This window comes from Pseudopipra pipra, chromosome 10, assembly GCF_036250125.1.
Source record: "Pseudopipra pipra isolate bDixPip1 chromosome 10, bDixPip1.hap1, whole genome shotgun sequence".
In the NCBI taxonomy this organism is placed as follows: Eukaryota; Metazoa; Chordata; class Aves; order Passeriformes; family Pipridae; genus Pseudopipra; species Pseudopipra pipra.
In genome coordinates, this window is record NC_087558.1 from 22,000,784 (window position 1) to 22,016,211 (window position 15,428).

At 51.9% G+C, this 15,428-nt stretch overlaps 2 long non-coding RNA genes across 3 annotated transcripts; both read right to left on the reverse strand.

Moving 5' to 3' along the window:
* Window positions 1–6,099: 6,099 nt before the first annotated feature.
* On the reverse strand, window positions 6,100–9,108 carry LOC135419830 (uncharacterized). The gene is made up of 2 exons (XR_010433184.1): window positions 7,969–9,108; window positions 6,100–7,104 (listed from the first exon to the last, which is right to left on the reverse strand). It is a non-coding gene; the product is annotated as an uncharacterized LOC135419830 (long non-coding RNA).
* Window positions 9,109–10,197: 1,089 nt separating this feature from the next.
* On the reverse strand, window positions 10,198–15,213 carry LOC135419828 (uncharacterized). 2 transcript variants are annotated; one of them, XR_010433180.1, is made up of 5 exons: window positions 15,116–15,213; window positions 13,634–13,741; window positions 11,727–11,850; window positions 10,532–10,900; window positions 10,198–10,439 (listed from the first exon to the last, which is right to left on the reverse strand). It is a non-coding gene; the product is annotated as an uncharacterized LOC135419828 (long non-coding RNA). The 2 variants fall into 2 exon arrangements; XR_010433179.1 differs by having other exon boundaries at window positions 10,532–10,741; window positions 15,116–15,211.
* Window positions 15,214–15,428: the final 215 nt, after the last annotated feature.

Below are 15,428 nucleotides of genomic sequence, written 5' to 3' on the forward strand. Positions count from 1 at the left end.
GCCGGCAGAGGTTTACCCGGAGCGAAGAGGGAAGCGCGAGGCTGCCGTTTCATCGGTTAACATCTGGCAGCTGCAAAGCTCAGAGATAATTCTGCCTCCGTCCTCCAGAGAGTTCAGATCTGGGAGGGATGCCAGAGACGTGGCAACTGGGAGGGGATGAAATTCCTTCACAGAATCCAAAACAGGCAGTGAAATATCATGATATTCTTCCTCCCTTTAAATAAGTGACTCTGATGCTGATTGAGCCTGTGGAAACGTGGGTTTTTTTCGTCTAAGTGGAAGGGGGAGGAGAGCAGAGAGGGCAATACAGGTGGGGGAAGACAGATGGACAACAGCTTTTTTTTTTACTGAAACCAGAGCTTTTGGATCAAAACCTGCAAAGGCTTTTGATCAGGGTCTGCAAAGAAAGCTTTTAACTGTTACCTGCAGTTTCATTTTTAAAAATCCAGTAGGGACACAAAATTATTTCCATTTACAAATACCAGGTTACAGAAAATGAATAGAAAAATCTGGATTTGGATTAAAAAAAGAAGAAGCTAAGAGAGATCTTTCAGGCAAAACTCTAGACTTGTGCAGGGGTAATTCTGAAAATTAACTGGCAGGTGCTATAACAGCTTGTGCAAAAACATCATTTGCAACTAGACTATTTCAGTGTGGGCAGAACAATGCCCACCTGAGCAGCATTCCATGCCCCTCCACCTCTCTGCCAGCTTTGCACTTTGGGGTGACCGCAGCCAGCCAGGGACAGTGACAGTCCCCACCAGGAAGGTAAATACAGCAGCAAGGGGCTTTTCAGTTACAGAGGAAACTGTCCTAACAAAGCCTGAACACATATGCTGCCTCTTTGCAGGCATCACTCCTGTACATGCCACCAGGTTCATCCCAGGCCCCTTTCCAGGTTGCACATCCCTGGCTCAAGGGCATGAACTCTGGGAAGAGGCAGCACTTGAGGAGGGTCTCGAGCTCCACACCTGAGCCTGGGTCACTGGGACAGTCTGTCCCCACTCCTACACTCTCAGCCTACCTAGAGGTCCCCAAGCCTGAGCAGCTGCCAGATCCAGCCATGGATCTGGGCGGATCCCTCCCACTGGAGAAAGGGCTCCTTGCTGGTACCAATTAGACGAGACGTTTTGGGGAGCCCCCGAGCGAGGAGAGCTGCTCAGGGCTTCACCCAGGCCAGCCGCCTCCTGTCCCAGTCACCCACCAGCAAGGACCAGCGTCAGCCTGGGGCCGGACGCGCCCTTGTGCTGCTGCCCGGGCTGGGGACCTGCAGCCCGAGTGCCCGGAGGCCACTCGGGTGGCCGAGGTTTTCTCCCACCAGCCTCTGGAGGTCAGCAGCCGGCAGCACTGGGGCCCTGCACCGGCAGCTGCCGCCGGAGAGCGGAACTAAAACCCGACCCAGGAAAGGGACGGAACGCGGGGAAGGACCAGGCGGCCTGAGCGCAAGGTGCTCCTTGCACACCACAGGCTACCCCAAATATTTGCAGGGGCCTGCACATCCTCCCTGCACTGCTCTCCTTCCCTGCAGGCACGCGGGAGGGCAGGACCTTCCTCATTAATAGGAAATGATTAATTTCCAAAGCCTGCTTTGCCCATTTAACATCTCCGGGTCTCGTGCCAATTTGTCCACGAGCAAGCCCCGTTCTGGGAACGGGAATGAATCCACTTTTCACTTTGCCAGCCTCCAATGTCATTTGCTCATTTCGTATCTGAAGGACGCACAGCAAAGCCTTTTACAGCTAAATCATTACTGATTTTACAGAAGCTAGGAGTAGCTGGTAGTGCAAAAAAAACCTCTCAGTAAATTTATTACACAGAATCTGACATCGTCCTGCATACATCGCCGTGTTCCTGGGAAATAACAAAGATTTCCAGTAAATGAGAGATGCCAGCAAGAACTTAGATAAGTGAACTGGAGGGTTACCTGGTACGGAGGGAAGCAGGGCAGAGCCCACATCCAGACTCCCTGTGCAGAGCAGGAAATGGAATCCTTACCTTCACCTGCTCCGGAAAGGCAAATACCAAAGGAGAAACACGGGAGAAATCCTCCTGCTCTCCCCGGCCACACGGGGCAGCAGCTGTGCCAGGACAAGGCAGACGTCTCCTCCCAGGGACTTGTTTCCTTGGACATCAGCAGGAAAGCCACAGGCCAGCATCTCTCAGAGGCACAGCACTGCTATGTGCCAGAAGCTAAACATCAACCAAAAAGGTGGAGTTTCCCTCCAAAAGGAGCTGTAGCAGGGCATCTTCTGCTTGGGCTACAGCCCGCTCTCGGCTGGCTGGAGACAAGCTTCCCTGTCCACTGGCAAAGAGCTCTCATCACTGGTTTCCATCCAGCTTTCTAGGAAAACAGAAGCCCAACTTCTGGGTGAGGATCATTAATCTCATTATTTTTAGCTGACATTTCTAGGTGTGTTCTCAAAGCTCCAGGCTCACAGCAGAAGCACAGACGAGGACGGATCCATCGTGCACTGGTACAGGATCACTCCCAAAAGTGTGGGTGGAAGCAGATGACAGGTAACAAGTCTGGAATTGTGGCAATCAAAGAGGAGGAATGGAGGACATATGGCAGAGGACAGCCAACTGCTTTCTGCTGTCCCATCAGGAGCAGGGCATAGCACCCCAAGAGCTCTCCAGCAGCTCAGCCATGTCCCTCAGGCTCGAGAAGGTAAGGCACAGATGCTCAGCTTGAGCCACCACTCCAGGGGAAGGAAGGAATGGCCCCTGCTTTGCCAGAGAGGACAGTAAGCACCACCCCAGCTAATCATAACCTCCTGCAGTGCATCTGGGCCCTTATTTATCCTGCAACCACATCTCAGCTGAAACTCATTTTTTCCTAACAGGGCTCCTCTGCAGCTGGAGAGCTCCACTGGGGTGCCCCAAGAGGCAGTGGGCATCACTTCTCTGCATGACCTACCTCCAGCTCTTCCTCACCTGGTGACAGCTCCCACAGGCTGCCAGCTGTGGAGTTGTCCCTGGGCTATCCAAGCTGAGGAAGATCCTTCAAAAGCAGGAGGAAGGGAAACTGTGGCTGTCCCATCCCTGGAGGTGTTCAAGGCCAGGTTGGACAGGGCTTGGAGCAACCTGGCCCAGTGAAAGGTGTCCCTGCCCATGGCAGGGGGGGCTGAGATGTTGTTTAAGGTCTCTCCCAATCCAAACCACTTTGTAATGCTCTAATTAGGCTGGGTTGATCAATCATGACACAATCCCAACCCAAAGTGCTCCACACTGTGACTGTGGCCAGGCTCCACTAGCACCTTCACTGCTCCCATCCATCAGCATCTCCTTCATACCCAGAAACTTCCCCTCTCCCACACTATTGCTCCCACTTTCCCTCCAGGAGCTTCAAGCATCTCCTGGCGACATCAGGCAACACCCCCTTCCCTTCCCTGCCCTTTCATTTCTTTCATCAAAGTTTCTTTTCATCTCCCACCTCCTTGCTCTGGGCTGTTTTGTTCACCTCCTGGCAGCCCACAGAGCTGAGCTGCTGTGCTGGGAAGGGCTCTGCACCCAGCGTGGAGGTGGGAGCCCACACCAATGTGGAGCCCTCCGAGGGGGGAGCAAACCCTGGCATTGGAGCAGCTCAAAGCCCCCCTGAGCCTCACGAGCTCCCCACAAACAGAGCTCCAACAGAGTTCCGTGGGATGAGGCGCCCGTCTGTGTCTGTCACATACGGAGAACATGGCAGACATACAGGGAAGGGTGTTTGAGCACAGGCTCCAAACACGGCGTTTATTCTGTGGGAGTCTCCACGCCCACAAGCACGCTCAGGTCATGCCAGCACAGAGAGCAGTGATCCTGAATGCTGAAGGAAGGAACGGGGAGGGAGATCCCCCAGGGCACGCGGGCAGACACAGCCGGAGGCACAAAGGTTATCTGCAGATTACAGGTGCGATGCTCCCACCGTCGGGGTGCGGAGACGGTACAACACGAGAGCAAGACCTGGAGGGGGGAGAAGAGATAAGCTTGAGCAAAGCGACGCTTTTGAGCCTCTTTGGCAACAGCAAAATCATCCCTTCATTTTAGATTAGCTGATTTTCGTGTGTGTTGTGTTTTTTCAAAGGTCAGCGCATCCATGCAGGTTTGTGTGTTTGAAGAAGAATACTGACCCCTTTTGAGGCTCTTCAGTGTTACACTGAGCTCATTCCCTTCATCTCTCTCAAAATAATTTGGAATAATCTTGCAGAGCGTGCCCAAGCCCTGTTAAAGGGATAAAAAAGGGTTTGCCTCAGTTTGCCCATGTGGCTGGTGGCCAGAGGCTGCATCACACAGGCCAGACTGAACAGGGGGTACTGGGAGGAAAACACACTTTTCCCCCCTTTGCACTGAATGTCATAATTTTGCCAGAACTCAAGCCCCCGCAGTTGGTTATAAATCATCCATCAATCATGATTTAAAAAGAAAAACCCTTTTGCTTTCCCTCACCACCAATGAGCCAGGCCAGAGCACGAGGCCAATGCTGCTGCCTCGAGACCAGGCAGCACCTCAGGGTTGACACACTCCACCCCTAACTGTACATACAATTTTACATCATCCATAAATGTACTCATAAAATAATCTATTTGTTTCTTTTCTAAAATAAAACTATCAACAAGCTGAGAACCACAGCACAACAGACAACCTCAGCTGTGAGCCGCTGATTTTTCTATGATACATTATATCCGATATGCCGATGCAATGACTGGAACGTACCAATTTGGGTAATTGGTGAAGGCCTCAAAGTGTGTGTGCGCTGCTGATCTGCCCTAAAATGTGTATTTACCGTGCGGGTTGTTTGCATTCCTGATGATCTGCGACGCCGAGGAGTTAATCAGGCAATCAGCTCTGCGCCTCCTCGGCTCTGGTGTGGGGGAAGCCGCCCAGACTGTAATTTTAAAGCTGCCAAACGCCATTAAACTGTTAAACGGAGCAGGGGGAGGATTCTGCCGACACCAGACACCGTGGCAGGTACTCCCTTGAGCCGGGAGGACACCCGGACACCGCGGGGAAACACACTGTGACGAGCAACTCCGGGATCCAGCGCTGACCAACCCTCCCAACGGCACTGCGCTAATTCTTTGAGACTGGTTTCAACTTAAGCCTGAGCACTGGCTCAACTCTTCCCACTGGATGTTAGCATTCCCATTCCTCCACCTAAAATCCACTTGAGTAATCAACTGCAAAGTTAATGACGGGGGCCTCAAATCAGCAAAGTACTTGAGCACAGGCTGAAGTCCCATTGAAAGAAATTAGACCTAAACAGAAGCTTTGCTCCAAAGAGAGGAGGCTTTGTGTAAAACGCAGCAAGAAGGTGGTTCAAAGCAAATATAATAGCCTATGGAAGTAAACCGTTCCCACTTGAGTGGCTTCCAAGCATCCTGCTCAGCACTCACAAGGACCTGTTGGAAGCATGGGAAACCTAGAGCCTTAGACCTGGCTTCATTTTGTTGCCAGCCAAGTCTGAGCTCAGGTTCAGAGGACAGACCTGGGACTTGCAGGCAGGTCCCCAGGTCCTGAACGCACAAGAGCATCTCCTGGGGTGCCCTGAGGTGGCAGTCGGATGAAGGGCACAGCATCCACTGTCCCACCAGGCAGGAACAGCACAAACCAGTCTGTCCGAACTCCGCACTGGGATCCCCAGCGAGCCGCGGGCAGGCTCTGCCCAGCACCGCTCCCTGCAATGAGATCCAGCAGGGAGGGCAGGGTTACAGCCCGGGGACCCCGAAACGAGCCCCCTCCTCGCCAGCAGCACTCCCCCCTGGCTCTTCCAAGGACAGGACTGAGTCTGCACATTCCCGCGGCCCCGCTCCCGCCCCGCCGACCCCCCTCGCGCCAGCGGGTTCGCAGAAACCCAGCGTCCCACCCCCCCTGCCACCTCCCGGTCACGCTCCGGAGTGACGGGAAGAGCAAGGATCGAGTTTCCCTGTGCACCGGAGAACAGGAATAACGTTTGGTCCTGCCAAGGACAACACCTCACTCTGGCAGGTTGCACAGGTAACCACCTGGCACAGTTGAAGTCGAGCTGTAAGGTGCCTTAAATGTGCGATTTTACAGCCCCAAGCGGTGTTAATGTGTATGTATAGATATGCATATACATCAATAACCAACCTGATCCAAGGAGACAGTTTCCCTGGAAGTTTTCCAGCATCTGGATATCTTTATTACGGTGAAATACTTAGGTCAGAGCCCTAACTTGCATAAACTGGCACAGCTCTGCTGAAATCAATACCCCCACTCCAGCTCCTGCTATTTGATGAGGTGGCCCAAGATCTCTACATTGGTTTTACTGTCTTCCTTCATCATTTGCCCAGTTCTCATCTCAGGGCCTCTTGTATTTTTTCGGCTGATTTTATTTCTGTTTGTGGAGTCCTGGGCAAGGGCTGTGAGCACAGAGAAACCACAACAGAGAAATCCAGTCGTGCTCACCATCTCAGGGAGGGTTTGTTTTAGTCTCCCAGCACTAGGAGATTACTTCTTGGTTCTCTGGAAATCCCCAGGTCCAACACTTCCCCTTAATCCCTCTTGGTGTCCAGCCCAAGGGTCAAGCACAGGAGCAGCCTGAGACACAGTGAACCACGAGGCACTCATGCTCTCCCACGTTACCCAGGGTGCAGAGACACCCGAAAAAAACAGGAAAAATCCTTTTGTTACAACAACCTCTTGCAGAAAGTCAAGAGCAAAGTCAGAGACATCTTTCACAGAGGCAACTGCAGCGGGAGGGTAAGAGAGAAGGCCACGCTCGGCCTCCGCAGGGGGACCAAAGCAGTTTACGTGCTAATCCCTGTGTGAGCAACCAGAGCTGGCACCAGCCGGAGCCAGTTGTCTGACTCCAGCTCTTGGCAGGGAGGGACGGATGAACAAAAATATGTAGCGCAGGCACTGGCTGCCCGAAGCCACGGGTTGTTGGCTGTCAGCAAACGGACCCAGACGGAAAAATAAATACAGAGAACATCTCGAATTTGGAGAGCAATTCCTGCACAGCTGCAGAGCTCAGCAAGACCCCTGCCCAGGCTTTTCAGTGCCCACAGCACTTTGATGGTGCGGCCAAGGGCAGGGAGAAAGCTGCCATCCCTCCCCCAGCTCACGTGTCCATGCAATGCTTCCAAGCTCAGGGATTTGTTTTTTCTGGGGAAAAAAACCCAAAACAACATAATCCTGAAGCCACAGAAGAGGAAGAATGAGGGCAAAGAAGGGATTTTGGCAGGAGGGTGATGGAGGATGATGCTGGGAAGGGGTTACATTCTAGGGAAGGTAGCCCGATGCTCCCATGGGATGGACAGTGCTGTCCTCGTTGACAGCCTGGATCCAAGCGTCCATCCACACGGATGCTTTTGGAAGCACCACCTGTACATGTGCAACATCCCAACACTCCGTAACGCTGTGACAGGGCTGGCATGGGCTGGGAGGGAGGACGGGATGTGTCTAGATCTAAATAAGGCCACAGAGGTAAGGGCAGAATCATTTTAAACAGTTAAAGTTTCATTTTAATGGATACCACGAGAGGGAAGACATTCCCTGTGGCAAAGGGCAAAGCATGTACTTTCTTTTTCCGAGGCAGGTTTTGCAGTCAGCCTCCTTGGGGAAACAAAGCACGTTTTCATCCATCCCCACTCCCTACCCCACAATTTTAGAACCTGTTGGCTCGTTTTAGCCAGGTCAGAGTAGGGGGGATGTCTGAGGGAATTTCTGCTCCTACACTTTGTGGGTTACTCCCCACTTCCACAGTTTTTGGAGAATCGTGGCACTACTTGCTCAAAAACATAGAATATCACTTCAGAAAAAAAAATAACAACAACAAAAACATAAAAACAAAAAAAAAAAACCCCACCACAAAAACAGCCAAGTCCTGACTCGTGTTTCCAACTCTGCCATTAAGCTTGATCAGCTTGAACAGCACAGATCTACAAGTACTTTGCAAGGGTTTACCCCACCTTCCCCTAAAAAAAATTCATTAGAATTAGCATTACTGAGACTGGGTCACACACCTACCTGCTGGAAAACCTTGAGGCAGAAGGTGGTGGTGCCTTGGTGCACCAGATGCCTCGTCCAGCCCCAGCTTTGTGAGCCTGTGCTTTGCATCGGGGTGCACTCAGTGCCACTTCAGCAGATTGGCTCAAGGACGATGGATTAAACAAGGCTGAGCAGATCAGCCACTGGAAATAACAGCTCTGGTGAGCCTCACATCCCTCTGTCCTGCCAAAGTGATTGTGAGCTGGGCCATTTTTTCACATGGTCACTAAAAGAAATGTAATATATCACCTTTTACACCGTGACTTGACCCTAGACCTTCCCAAATGTTTGCTGGCAAATTGTGCCACTGGGTGCATCTGCTCCAAAACCATCAGCGAGAACTTTCCTCTTTCCAAAAAGACTTAGTTCAGAGGATAGAAGGGTTTTCTAACTCTTCCTGAGGCTGGTGGGAGTTTGGTCTCACCCACAGACTCCAGCATCCTGCATTACTGGAGTGAGGAAGGTGTGTGTGCCTAAGGGGAGCAATGCCAGGTGGAACCCCACATATCACTAAGCAGAATCACAACAGTGTTTGCTTCACAATTTGGTTTTTCCTGGTCTGTTCTGAATCTCAGTTGGGTTTGGGGCTGGAGGGGCAGCAGCTTGGTCCAGCTCCTGTTGCAGTCCCACCGGCTCTTCCCTGGCAGGGAAGAATTAATAATTAAACACAAGCCAGGTGAGGAGTAGTGGGGCTAGAAAGCAACTGCAATATTTCCCTTTTAAAAGGCAGGAGGGCAGGAGCTAGAAGCTAAGTGGCAATTCATCTCCCTTCTGCACAACAGCATTTCCAGGTAAATCATTAGGGATGAGCCAGACACTGCCATTTACGTTTCCCATAGTTGATGGCAGGGTCCAACATCTCCAGGGTTGGGGGAAACAGCACAGAAAAAAGCTGAGAGTGCAGACCACCCACCAGCAGTATGGTCAGGAGTGGAAGGGACCTTCTGCAGAAAGCTGGATGGAGCCACTACCTCCCCACAGCACGTCTTGGGAGCCTTCAGCTAAAACCAGCTCTGAGCCCCCGAGCTCCGTCCACTGTGACAGTGGATTTGCTGCAGCCCGAGTGAGGCAGCCCTGGGCTGGCCACCTGCAAGCTGGGCTGGCCACCTCCAAGCTGGGCTGGCCACCTGCAAGCTGGGCTGGCCCTGGAAGCCCTCAGAACCACAGAGCCCTCACAGCATTACTGAACCTGGTGGCTCAGCCCATCACCTTGACTTCAGGCACCGGCCCAGCATGAGGGTGGGTGATGGTCCCCAACCATTCACTGTGAGGCACAGGCTGCTCTTACCTCACCAAGTGTCCAAAATTCCACCAGGAACCACCACATTCTGAAGCCGATGGCTCCGAGCCGAGCGCTGCCCTTTATCGGCCCGGCCCCTCTGCGGTGTGTGCGCACAAAGACAGGCAATGTCATCTTCCCGCCGCTCCCTTAACTGCTTATCGATCCCAAAGAGCCCCGGAATGGATTTCTCCGGCTAGCTATCATCCTCCACAGCCCGGGAGATCCCCCCTGTATTAGAGAGCAGACATCTCAGTCAGAGCTTTATTTACTGTGAAGGAGCAATTAAGCCGTCCCGGTTCGATTTATGGCCGGCACAGATAACCCCGCTCCACACGAGCCAAGGCCACTTTAACTTTCACACACTCACCTCTTGCCAGGTGCAAAAAAACCAGCTTAATTGGTGCATTTTTTATATCTATAGCCCAAATTCAAACCTCATCTGTGATCAGTGCAGTACAAGCCAGGAAATTATTCCCTAGAAATGCGTTTAATAGGTTTTCACTGTGCTCACTGCAGTCACGGAACCAGAGCTCAACTCATCCGGCTTTATTTTCTGAAAGCTGCATCCTGAAGGTGATATTTGGGATGCTGGGGATTTAAATGTCCAGCTCCATGCTCGGGACAGTGTGGCAAAGCCACCAGGCTATAACGTACAGCAAGTAACACCCACAGTGCTGCTCCACTTGGAAAAGAAAGACACTGTCACGAGGGCAGGGACACGACGGCTGGTGATGAGGGGACCCAGCTGAACACCAAGCCAGCCTTGGTGGAGGGGCTGGAAGCCAGGACACCCCTCCCAGCCCCTCCCCAGCAGGCTCCAGGGTGCAGCATCCCAGCACACAAAGCCTCTTGCTGGTCCGAGCCTGAGCTGCTACTCCAGCAGTTTGCCATAGATAATGTTCATGTTTTGCGGAATATCAGCAAGATTGATTCAGGTCTGCACTTTATTAATTTTTCCAACTACCAGCAGTGAATGAATCCAGTTGGAGACTGACTTAACTTCTCAGTAATGCCCAGATTTTCCACACTATCAAATTCATTTCTCACTACTCACAGTGGGGTTTGGGTGGCAGGTGAAGCGTCTCGATGCTGCTGTGCTGCTCCTTCCAGACGTCCCAGCTGCTGAGAGCCCACCAGGAATACACCCAGTGTCCTTCTGGGTGAGAGTCTGTGGGATTTGAAGAAAATCTCTTTTTAACTAACTCTATGTCTTAGCAGGACAGAGCATTAAGACTGGGGAGAGGGGCAAGTGCTACTTACAGACTCGCTGAGCTGCTACATGGCACCGGTTTTAAACTTGTAGAAGTGGTTACTTTCATTTTCAGAGCTGGGTTTAGACCAGTAGCAGGCTTCATTTCACATTTTCTCAACTGAGCTCTTCTGCATTTGACCCAGCAGAACGTGCTGATGTGCCCAGTGTCCGGGGATGTAACCTGCCCTCAGCTGCAGCCCTGCCCACACCACCTGGAGCTGTGGAACCAGGAGCCCCTGCTGAGGAACCATTGTACCCAGCCAGCTCTCCCCTCCTGATGATTAGCTGGACACCCAACAGTCTCTGTTCTCGGCCTCATTTGCCCCTGGCATTGATGGTCTTCCCTGGCTGATGTCCTGAGATCACTTCTGATGGCCCTACAAGAAGGATGCCAGGAGCCACTCAGCTCCTCACCCACTGCCCAGCAGCCGGCACTAATCAGAGTCACCCTGCAACCCAGGGTGAGTGGGAAATGTCTCAGGATGCTGCTTTTTCTTAAGCAGACACTTAGAAAGCTTCTGAAAACTACATAAATAAATAAAAATATTGACAATGATAGCCTGGCTATTTTTAAGCTGATCCTTGCACACCAGCCCTGCTAAACTGATGTTACCTCCCAACTCTGGGGCCTGATTACAGTGCGATTCATTTGGGGTTTAATCTAATCACTGTTCCTGGAGTGTTTTCTAGGGTGTTTGCACAGAGCACTTGGGTGATAAACTGAGAGACCTTTCAAGGCAGTCATAGCCCATGTTGGAAAACACCTCCTCCCGCACAACTGCAGGTGCCACCACCCACCACACCCGCTTTCCAGTCCTGCTTTCTCTTTTGCTTTCACTTCCTGCACCCTTCCAGGCAGCCAGTAAGGAGCAGGGAACTTACCCCAGCTCGTTTCCTTATTGCCTCTCTGTGCTCCATGGCACCTGCTTGTGTTGGCATTTCCTGGTGCACTCACACACGGGCATCCCATCAAAACCACCCCCCCAGTGCTCGGTACCACACCTGGCCAGGTAGAGAGTTCTCCTTTATGAGCTCCCGTAAATGGAGCTGTTACTGGAGTTGACAGGTGCAAAGATCAGCCCTGGTGGGACTATAAACTTCACTCACTTCCACCTTTTCCCACAACTTTTCCCATCTACTCCACGGAAAGCGAAGCTGTGGCCGGTCTGACAGAGCCCCAGAAGGTCTTGCTCACATCCTCACCTGCATGGGAAACATCCGAAGCTTCTGCATCACCTGGGCAAGGAGGTAATCACAATTCCAGCAGGGACTGATGGTGTCTTGGCAGCTGCTGGTTTTTAGAAATCCTGCAGCATCCATCAGCTTCCTGGAGAGGCAAGATGGGAGCACTGGGATGGGAGGTGTGCTGGAGGCTGGGAGCACTGGGACAGCCATCCATGGTACTGCAGACTTATACACTTATCTGCTCTCAGATAATGAAAATAAGAGGGGAAAAAATAAAATTCCCTTCTAGCCCTTTGGACAATGTCTGCATGTTAATTTAGCAACTTCCAGGCAAGATGGTATTTTTGTCCCTGCCTATGGCAGGGGGATTGGAACTGGGTGATCTTTGAGGTCCTTTCCAACACAAACCATTTTATGATTCATTCCGTGATTTATTGTATGATGGCAAATTAATTTAGAACAAAAAAAAAAAACCATTCAGCATCTGAAATAGAGTATTATTTCCTGCAGCATTAATCGGTGGCACTGGTACCACATAATTTGTTACCGGTGGCATATTTCTGTATGGCTTCATTTCCTTAAAAGCACGGGAATTAATTAGGTGTTTGCATTGGGAAGGGACTGGCAGGCACTGAGCATAATGTGGGCAATCACCCGAGAGGCTGCACGGAGGCATTGAGGGTTTGTAAACCGCGGTGTAAATACCACAGCTCTCCTGCCCTGCGGGGATTGAGCTGCTCACGGGCAGATGTGATTCAGCAGCTGAGCACCTGCCCCTCTGGATTTAAGTGCAGAACAAGAATTCACCTCATCTAAGTCATATACAGCCACACTGAATCATCAGGATTTGCTTCTCAGCAACTGAGTGAGTGACTGAGTAGCTTTTCCCAGAAGGAAGTCCATCAGGCAGCACACAGCCCCGGGGTGTAACCAGCCCTGGGGCTGACGTCCGCCAGGTGAATCACAGCCCCTCAGCTGACCCTGCAATTGCAGTTCACCTCCTTATCTTGTAGCCCGAGGAACTCCGTCTGGGAAAATCCCCATCCCTGGTCAGGGCAAGCAGCCCCCGAGAAGAGCTGCCGAGGGGAGAATCTGCTGCTGGGGAGAAGTGTCACCTCCATGCTCAGAGCCAGGATGATGGAGCAGCTGGAGGCACAGCCCACACCCCCTGCTCCATGGCTGGCTGGTGTGTCTGCAGCCATTCCCAGGAAGGGCAGAGATGGGAGAGGGCTTAAGGCCAGCAGGTCGAGGGGGATGATTCTGCCACTCTATTCCACTCTGGTGAGACCTCACCTGCAGAGTTGCCTCCAGCTCTTGGGCTTCCAACATAACAAGGACATGGAGCTGCTGGAGCAAGTCCAGAGGAGGCCGCAGAGGTGCTCCAAAGGCTGGAGCCCCTCTGCTCTGGAGACAGGCTGGGCAAGCTGGGGCTGTTCACCTGGAGAAGGGAAGACCCCAGGGGGACCTTAGAGCTCCTTTCAGTGCCTGAAGGGGCTCCAGAAGAGATGGAGAGGGACTTAGGACAAGGGCCTGGAGAAATAGGACAAGGGGGAATGGCTTCCCACTGCCAGGGGACAGGGTTAGATGGGATATTGGGAAGGAATTCTTCCTTATGAGGGTGGTGAGGTCCAGGCCTCCTCTGACCAAGCATTAAAGTGGATTGCCCTAAGGAAACCTTTCCATGTTTTACAGGAGTTCAGAATTCACTCTAAACTGACCTGTTTTATACACATGCGTTACAGATTTGTATAAATGTGACCTTTTAAGAGCCGTCCTGTGCACTTGTTGAGCGTTACATACAAACCGAGTATGAAATATTTCAACCAACAGCTTCCAGGTGATGTGAGGGTAAAACTCAGGGCTGGGAAAAGGAGAGGAGAGGCAGGCTCAGAACATCAAGTACTAAAGAGAAATGTGCCTCTAACCTCAGCTCTGCAGCAGGTTCATGAGGTTCTTCACCCTCAGATCTCAGTCCTCACTCTTCGAGACTCAGGCAGGAGCTCAGGTGACCTCTTTAAGGTGTGCCGAGACCCCTGAGGACAAAAACGAGAGATGACAGTGGCTTTAGCTGCCAAAATCCTAAAAAACTACATGCTTTGGGGGCTGATCAGAAAACATCAGAAATGTTATAGGAATTAGTAAAAAAAAAAAACATCTCCAGTTTGGTGCTTTCTCATGGGCCTTGTATAAGAGACCTTTCCTACAGATAACTTGGTAACTCCATCATCAAACTTCCACTAAAGCAGGGCAGAAACAGCTCGAGTCTCTGGGTCAGAGCTGGGAACTGTGGCAGTGAATCTCCCACAGCAGCCCTTGCAGTATTAACATTTAAAAAATCACGAGACCTCAAATATCCCGACGCTAAGTCTCATGACCTTTAAGTCAACTAGATTCAGGTTTCTTTTTCTTTGACTCTCGTTATGCTTTTGGGATGGAAATAAAAGACCTTGTTAGGTTTAGGGAACATTGCAGGGAGCTTCCACCAGTCTTTTCTTCCCAAATTTACATTTCTGGTCCCTTAACCTCAGGCAGCATAAGTTCTGATTTATTTTTAAGCAGTTCTTTCAATGTTGACACATTTTGTTTTTAGGGCAATTCTTGAAAGATTTTTAAGCTTGGTGGAAATGAGTCTCCCTGCGAGGGTCACTCTGATCCAAACCAGCATTAAGTTGGCTCTCAAAGAAAATCTCTTTCCAAATAAGGAGTGGCCTCGTGCATTTTACAGGCTACAAGGAGAGCGAGGGCTAAGATTCAAAGACAGAATATTAGAATAATAGAAAATGCCCCAAGCCACGTGCTGTGCCACGTCCTTGGGCACACAATACCCCAGGAGTCCTCATTCAATCCTCTTGCCACATTTCTGCCTTTGATAACATGCTCCACTGAAAAACCAAACCCCAGCTCAGAGAAAGTCGTGCTTTGGGCTGCGTTTGTTTGATTGGCTCAAATCAAAGTATGGAGTCAGGTGTTTGCTGGCAGCTCTTTAGCACTGAGAAAAGCCCTTTCCTGCTTTTCTTCTGCGTTCCCAAGGTGTATATTCTAGATAAAAGTCCCATTTATGACCGGGCCACTCACTGCTGCTCCCAAAAGGAAGAAGACAGGGCCTGCTCCTGCTCTCCCCCCTCCTTCTCACCATCCCAATGTGCCTCATGGCTCCTGGCCCTTGGCTTTGCTACAGGCCAGCAGGGACCCCTGACATCCCCTTTTCTGGACAGCAAACGGGCACAGAAACCCCCCAAATCCTGCTGCCCACATTCAGCAACCCCAAGTTCCCCCTCGGTGCCCTCCAGCCCCTCGGCTGCTCCCCACAGCCCCAAGGCTGGACGGGGCCGCAGGCACAGGGCCGCTGGACCGGCACAGCCTGGGGACACCCAGCCACCTCTGCCGGCGGCTGTGTTTGTACGTACAGATAAATATACACGGGGCAGAGCCGAAAAGACAGAGTCAGCTCCTCGCCGGGGTCCGGCGGCTCCTGTTACCGGCGGCTCCGCGCCCAGCGCACGCACGCTCGTTATAGCAGCCGTCGGGCTGGCACAGAGCGGAGCAGATGGTCAGGGCAGCTTGGCCCGGGGCCACTGTCAGCCCCGGGCTCCTCACCTCAAAGGATGTGCTCACCGAGGCCACCTGGGCCCCCTGCACACCTGCGGGCTGGCCAGGGCACCGGCACCGGGGGAGAGCCGGAGGGGTTGCTGGCGTGGCAGGGGTTAACACTAAACGGTC